We start from the raw sequence: 8,503 nt of genomic DNA on the forward strand, positions 1-8,503 counted from the left end.
TAAAATAAGTCCAGACCACAGTCCATCTCCCTCTCTTTGCCCTTCCTTTTGTTTGCCCTGCTGCAACAATAGGCCCATCGTCTTCTGTGGCATATGTACCATGCTCTGTAAACCTATATCTTGCTCTTGCCCTATAATCCTATCTTTCTCTCCTCAGTAAACCTCATTTTCCTGCTTGCCTAACTTTGGCATGTCTGGTCATTGTTCAACCATGGCTGTGCCAAGAACTGATGGTTTCAGACTAAAACCTAACAAAATTACTTGGTAAAATACAGTATTAGCAAGATTTTTCCCCCCTAGGTGAAACACCTAATGTTTATTGGTTATATATTTGATAGAGGTACATACAGTTATCAATGGCTGAATACATGTTTTTTGAGGTAAAAAGCATATTCTATATAAATTCTGTCCCAAGTGCTGGACTCAAAAGCACATGAAATTTTTATCAACACTTTCATGTTCTTCATTAAGTTAAAAATGGCTATCCCATGAAATGTTGTGGTAATCTAACCCTTGCCTTGTTTGAGCATCGAGCACTCAAATGCTGCTCTCTGCTGCCCTGGCCTTGTCAGAGAAAGCTGCCAGGAGGCTGTCTGGCTTGCTTGAATGATGGGATCAGATGGCCTGTCTTGGACATTCCAGTTCACCACTTACAGCCAGGTGATTTTGGATTTCATTTATAGCTTTTAAGCACCAGTTTCCTTATGTGTACAATGTGGATAAGAGCTCTTCCATGCTTGGGTTTTCCCAAGGCTTGAGACACTTTGTGTCTGTAAAGCAAGTTTTTGAGAAAACGAACACTTCATATATTTTTTACCAGAATGTAAGCAGCTATAATCACCATGGAAGAACATTGGCATAATCACTTTAATCTGAAAGTGATCCAGAAATTCCACTCTTGGTGTCTACCCTCAAAGTCACTGAGAGAAAATATTTATGTGACTAATTTCACACCTGTAATCCTAGCACTCTGGGAGGCTAAGGCGGGAGGATTGCTTGAGCTCAGAGTTTGAGACCAGCCTAAGCAAGAGCAAGACCCCCTCTCTACTAAAAATAGAAAAATTAGCCAGACATGGTGGTGTGTGCCTGTAGTCCCAGCTACTTTGGAGGCTGAGGCAGGAGACTTGCTTGAGCCCGAGAGTTTGAGGTTGCTGTGAGCTAGGCTGGCGCCATGGCACTCTAGCCCAGGTGACAGAGTGAAACTCCATCTCAAAAAACAAAAAAAACCTTTTAGCAAAACTAAGAATATAAGATAATTTTATTAACCTCATAAATGTTATCCACCAAACCCTACAGGAAACATCTTTCTTATAGTAAAATATTAAAAGAATTCTCTTTTAAATTAGGAGCAAGAAAAAGATGCCCATTATCTCTGCTAACATTCAAAATAATATCTGCATACAAAGGTTTGGAGGCGGGGAAAAAGAAGGGGGTAAGGATTAGGAAAAATGAATCAGAACTGTTTAGCCAAGCAGAGAGACAGCAAAGCTATTGGTGTGCATGGAGCTTGGAAATAAATTGCCTGGGTTTAAATCCTGCCTTCTAGGTTCAAATGATAATTTGTGACTTTGGACAAGTGATTTAATCTCTCTGTGATTCAGTTTCCTTATATTAAAACAGGGATAAAAAATGAACCTGCTTCAAATGGCTGTTGTGATAAGTAAATGTTTTTAAAGTGTTCAGAACAATGCCTAATACATAGTAAACAAGCTGTGTACAAGCATATGTTCAAAAATAAGAAAATTATATACACAGACAAATTATTTAAATTAACAAGAGAGTTTTATAAGATGTTGGATATAAAACTAATCTACAAAATTCATTGCATCTCTCTATATGAGGAACAAACAACATATAAATTAAAAAAGAGATACCATTTACAACAGCAACAAAAATATAAGGTATCTAAAAGTAAATTTAACAAAGGTATATTAATCGTTTATGGAGATTTTAAAAATTATATTGAAACGTTAAATACAATCTACATAAAAATAATGCTAATATATGGTCTATAAAGATATCATCTTCCCAAATCAGCAAGGTAAAATACCTGGATAGATGGGTATCACATTAAATAAATGAGCATCAGAAGAGAAATCGTCTCAAAGCTTGCCTTTCTTTGCTGTCACAACATAAAGGTGAACCATTTCTACACTGTATCGTTATGTGTGATGAAAAATGGATTCTTTTTGACAATCGCAAGCGTTCGGCACAATGGTTGGATAAAGAGGAAGTGCCACAACACAGTCCAAAATGGAATATTCATCAAACAAAGCTAATGGTGTCTGTTTGGTGGTCCAGCACTGGTATTATCCACCATAGCTTCATGAAACCTGGTCAATAGATTACAGCAGTTGTCTACTGCAACCAATTGGATGCAGTGATGAGGGTGCTTGTGATTAAGCTGCTGAGATTGGTCACTAGAGACAGGCCAATCCTCTTGCAAGACTACATGTTCCACAAACAACACTGCTCAAACTACAGAAGCTAGTCTTGGAAACTCTCTGTCATCCACTGTATTCACCAGGCCTTGCACCAACTGACTACCACTTCTTCCAGGCTTTGGACCACTTCTTGCAAGAAAAAATATTCAATTCTCAACAAGCTGTGGGAAACGCCTTTTGCAATTTCATCACCATTCGCTCTCCAGGCTTCTTTGCTGCTGGCATGAGCAAGCTACTGTTAAGATAGCAAAACTGTGTCATTAGTTTAGGCACACACTTTAATTGTACTGCTTCTTGTTTGAGATGTAATAAACTAAACTTTTGATTTGAAATCCAACATTTCATATTTAAGTACCTAATAACTTAATTGCAAGCAGGGAACTGCAAATTAAGACCACAGTGAGATATGAACTCACACCTGTCAAGTCAAACATTAAGAAATCTGACAATATCCAGTGATGGTGAGCATATGAAGTGTATTAGAGTACTTTAGAGAAACAGAACCAACAGAATATACATAATATATACAGTATATATATTTATATAAACTATAATATATACACAATATATATTATACAATATATGCACATACATATTATATGTATTATATATACATATTATGTATAAAATATAATATATAATAAAATTTATTATATTTTATATAAAAGAGAGATATTAAAATAAACAGATATTGTTATAAGGAATTGGCTCACCTGATTATGCAGGCTGCAAAGTCCCATGATCTGCCTCTGCAAGCTGGAGGGAGACCCAGGAACGCTGGTGGTGTAGTTACAGCCTGAGTCCAAAGACCTGGCTGAACCAGGAGAGCTGATGGTGTCTGAGCCTAAAGGTCTGATAACCAGGAGACCCATTCATGTAAGCCCCAGTCTGAGAGCAGAAGACTGATAGCTCAAGCAGTCAGGAAGAGAGAGTAAATTCTTCTTTCCTCTGCCTTTTTGTTCCATTCAGGCCCTCAATGGATTGGTTGATGAGGAGGGCAATCTGTTTTATTCAGTTTATCAATTAAAATGCTAATTTCATATAGAAACACTCACAGATACATCCAGAAATAATGTTTAACCAAATACCTGGGCACCCCATGGCCCAGTCACATTGACACATATAATTCTCCATCCATGAAGCAGCAGGATTCTTACACAGTGCTAGTCTAGCACACAAATTGGCACTATATTGTAGGTTTATGCAAGTGCATAACTTGCAGTAAGTCTTCTCATTCCCAGGAATACATCTTGAAGAAATTCTTACAAATAGGTGCCAAACAACATACACTAAAATGGAATATTCATATTAGCACTGTTCATAAAAGCAAAAACAATCAAAATGACCATTAACAGAATATACAATTAACTGTGGTATATTTGGCATAAGAAGATGTTATTCAGCAGTGAAAATGAATAGACCATATCTATATGCATTATAGATTTAAAAAAGAAGACATCATTTTTAAAGGGCTCAAAGACAAGCAAAATTAAACCATATGTTCTTTAAAAATACATATAAATGATAAAGTAATTTTAATAGTAAGGAAGTAATTAACACACAATTCAGGGGAGTGATTAGGTTTGGGTGTATAAGGAAATGAAATCTGGAAAGAATACATAAAAAGCTTCTATGCATAGTGATTTCATTAGTCTTCTTTTTATGGCTATGGTTTCTAACATATTTATGTTAGGTATATTATTTTATATTACCAAATAATGCCTAGTAAAATGTTTAGGTCAATGACAGAAATGACATACTTCACAGATAGACAAAACATGGTGACTGATCACACTGATATGAGATGGAGAGAAAACAAAAAAGAACGAATGCTTTCAGCATACTTGCCTATGAGGTGACATTGACAAATATGGAAGATGGAAAGAGAGATGGTTAGTGGGGAGGATTAATGTGATTTAGGACATGCTGCATTAGAGTTGATTCTGGATCTTATGGAATATCTAAAATTTATCCAGAAATGTAGCTAGTTTGAAAGGTCTCTATTTTGATAGAAAATTAGCACTGCCGTGACCACATACATTGATAAGAGAAAGTCAAGATGAATATGGGGAACTATATTTAGGGGTTCAAGTGAAGGAAGAAGAGAAAGAATAATCAGCGTATAGTTCCAGTGTGACATAATGTCACAGAACCAAAGGGAAGGTACAGTTGGAGAGCCAGACGACTGCTGTAGGGTCAAACACTTCAGAGAGGGCTACGAAAATTGGATTTGAAATAGATTTTCCATTTGGCAAAAAGGAGGAGCAGTGGCAAATCTCAAAAGCACACAACACATTTTAAAAGAGCCATGATAAACTCATGTAAATGTTTAGATTCTGTAGTTGGTTATTTATAAAGCCAAGTGTACTACCTAACTAATCCATCTTATTTATCATTAATGATAATGAGCCATGTGACTAAGCGAGTATGTTTTCTAAGTCATGCATTTTTTTATTAAAATTGTCTTCACTAGCAGCAATATATTCATCATTACCCTACGATAAGCATCCTGTTCCTAGCATACTCTCATTGTCCACAGACTTCATCTCTGAGTAATATTATAGAAGATCTCTTGCTTCTGTCACTTTAACGCTGACCCAACTCCAAAGTCCCTTTCACAAAATTCAGTTTTACCTCTACAATTAGGTGTCCATTTTCACTGCATTACTCGGCATCCATTTTTGAATTACTACAGTGTGTTGTCTTTTTTCCATGAGAACATATAATGTCCCCCTACTAGTTTATAAAAATAATCTCTTTCATGTTTTCCTAGTGACTGATGTATAGTATAAAGGGCACTCAATAAATATTTTTGACTGATTTCTATTTCATATCCATGCTATTTCCACAACTTATGAAGTTTTATCAGCTTTCCATCAGCCACACCCCTCAAGTCTTTCAGAATTCCAGTTGATAATGCTGGTTAAGATTTCCTGGTTTAATCAGACCAGTAGCCTATTAATTTGTCCCCATACTCCCTACCTTCTAATCACTTAGTTGCAGCTTTGTCACACTTGCGTTTATCCTGTTTCTCCTTTATTCAGCATGCTTTTCCAAGAAATACTGCCATCATCATTCCCCACAGAATCAAGATGAATCTCCACACACAGCAGGGACATGTTGACTGACTAATGCTACTGACTACCTACAAAAAGAATAATTTTTCAATTCATTGACTTTCTGACTCAGTATAATGAAAGACATTAATTTAAAACATCTACAATTGCATTGCCTCTTGTAAACCTTAATAACAATGTATTTATCAAAGCCTGATTCAATGGCCTTGGGGAGAAAGAAAGCAGGAAATGAAGTTGAAACAAATAAGTACCCTGCAGAGAAAACAAGCACTCACTGCTGACTAATTGAAGGCAAAGATGGCATTATTTTTTCAGGAACACAGGAGACAAAGATGTACAAAATAGTCTGTCAGAGAAAGGACGAAAAAAGGTTCAAGAGAGAAGTTGAAAAAGATCATTAACCCTTACCCCTTCCAAAAAGGATCATTATTAGAAAATATTAATATGTTGTTATTGTTTAAGAAAAACAAGAAATAAAAGCTTATCTTAGGACATTAGAACTGAAACATAGAAGGCATATAAACATTGTGTATTTTAGGATCTTCATTTTCCCTCTTTGCATTCTATCAGTGATTGCTCTAAGGATTACAATATATATACTTAAGTTTTCAGACCACTTAGGGTTAATATTGAATCAATTCATGTAAAATGTAGAAATCTTGCAAGTTAGAAGTCCCTTTACTCACCTTCCCATCCTTTTTTTATAGTTGTCAAATACATTACATCTACATACATTATAAATCCCATGATACAATGTTATAATTTCCAATGCTCTTTATTTCTTGCCCCCGAAGACCTGAATATTCATCTAGTTGTATTTTTCTGTAGTCTGGAGAACTTCTTTCATATTTCTTGTAGCACATGTCCACCAACAACATATTCTTTTAGCTTTCTTCATCTGAAAATGTATTTTAATGCACTTTCATTCATTTAGGATCATTTTCACTAGATATAGAATTCTGAGTTAATGTGTTTTTTGTTTTTGTGTTGTTTCCACCAGAACTTTTTGTTTTGTTTTTGTTCTTTTTAGAGACAGGGTCTTACTCTGTCGCTCGGTCACCCAGGCTAGACTACAGTGGCCTGATCATAGCTCACTACAACCTTAAACTCTTAGGCTCAAGTGATCCTCCCACCTATAACCTCTCATTAATTTTTAATTAATTCATGCCACTTTTCTAGCAAAATGCTGAAAATAGAGGTTCCTGAAAGATATATTTTATTATGTAAAATTTGTTTGAAATTACCATACACACATATAAACAGATGTTTCTAACATTAATACTTATTTTAAAAACTTTAATAATACACAAACGCATTTAGGGTGGGTTTTTTCTTTTGTTTATATTTTGAGCCTATACCATTTTGCAGTAAGGAAAAGAGTTGTTGGCAGTCTATTCTCGGTTCTTGTTGTGCTCTTGGCTGAAGAATGACCAGACACACCAATAGCAAGGGAAGCATGAAATGAAATTTACTGACGAAGAGCAAGATACATTGGCCACAGACAAAAAATGGCAAGGGGCCCCGGTTATGGTCTGGGGTCCTGTTTTTATTGTCTGGATCGGGCCCTCCTTGTTCAAACATCACCTGACCCTGTCTCAAAAAAACCTAAAAACATCTACACAGAAATAACCTAACAGAGAAGTAGGTATGCTGATGGAGATGAACATCTCATAATAATGTCTGAGTTCGTATTGCACATGAAAGTCATCCAGAGGGAAAATACATACAACCATTACAGGTTAAACGACAATTAACAGCTTTACTGATCAGTGGTGAAGGTCCAGGAGCAGCAAAGTAATCAAGACAGAGAGGGGTGGTTTTCACATCGTGTATTTCCAAATAATCAGTGTCTTAAATGAAGGGTGGAAGAGACTGTCACTTTGAAGTGTGAAAAGGATTCTAGAAATTAGTAGTTTTAGTGGTTAAGAAAGAATTACATGACTGGCAGAGCAGTGCAGGGCTGTTTAGTATGGCCGCGCATGTTAGGTCCAGAGCTGAGAGGGAGACACACAAAGCCTCAGGTTTAGCAAAATGCTGTTTATTTTGAGCATCTGGGTGCATATGGGTGGAGGCGGAAAAAAGTGTCCACCCCAGGAAGGGGAGAGTGGTGGGTTTTATAGAGTGTTTATAGAAGAGTAAGTAACTGAGCCAGAACAGCCGCTTGTAATAAATTTTTTTTTCAACCAGCTCCTAGGACCCTTGCCTCAGTCACATCCATCCTGCAGCTCCAGCACCGTCCTTATCAGGAGAGACAGGGAGGGATAAACTTCGTCCTTATCAGGGGGGAAAGGAATACAAGCTCCCCCTTTGCATTCCATTTCTTTATCTCCCTAGGAGTCTGGCAAAGGCTACTCGCCTAATAGTGCACATTTTCACTGCTTGAGGGAATGGGAAGAGCCACTCTCTGCCGGTCTTGTCCAGTTTAAGGAAAAGTAATTTTCTTATTAATGCTCACACAGGCACGCTTCAAATGACAGCTGAATAAAAACTCTTTTGTCCACCGGACTCCAGGAAGCTACTCTCTGACATACGGTTGAAGACAAGTTTCCTTCCCCCACGTAAGAGTTCTTATAGATCTCAGAGCCTGACATTATTTTCAATAATACTTTCGTGCCACAGGTTTTAAATTGTCTCCTGCAAGCTTCTGCTGGAGATTACTCAGCTCGTCACTGAACTAACAGTTTTTTGGGGTTCTTCTTTCCCCAGTCGAGTTCCCGTGTCTTTTACGCGCTTGGCTTTACAGTCCGATGGAGGCTTTTTCGCTCTAAGACTCTGGTACGTTCTGGTTTTCTCAATTAGCATAAAAATTGCTCCAAAGTAGCTGAGTCTCCAAGTCCATTCCATCGAAAATGTTCATTCCTGAGATACTGTGCACCCTACTGTCCCTTACCGCACTGCTTCTTGACTTTATCTCAGCGTCTTATTCTGCTTTACCCCCAAAGACAGGCCCCCTTCCTACTCCGCACCCGCATTCAGCGTCCC

The sequence above is a fragment of the Lemur catta genome, chromosome 11, assembly GCF_020740605.2.
Source record: "Lemur catta isolate mLemCat1 chromosome 11, mLemCat1.pri, whole genome shotgun sequence".
Lineage (NCBI taxonomy): Eukaryota > Metazoa > Chordata > Mammalia > Primates > Lemuridae > Lemur > Lemur catta.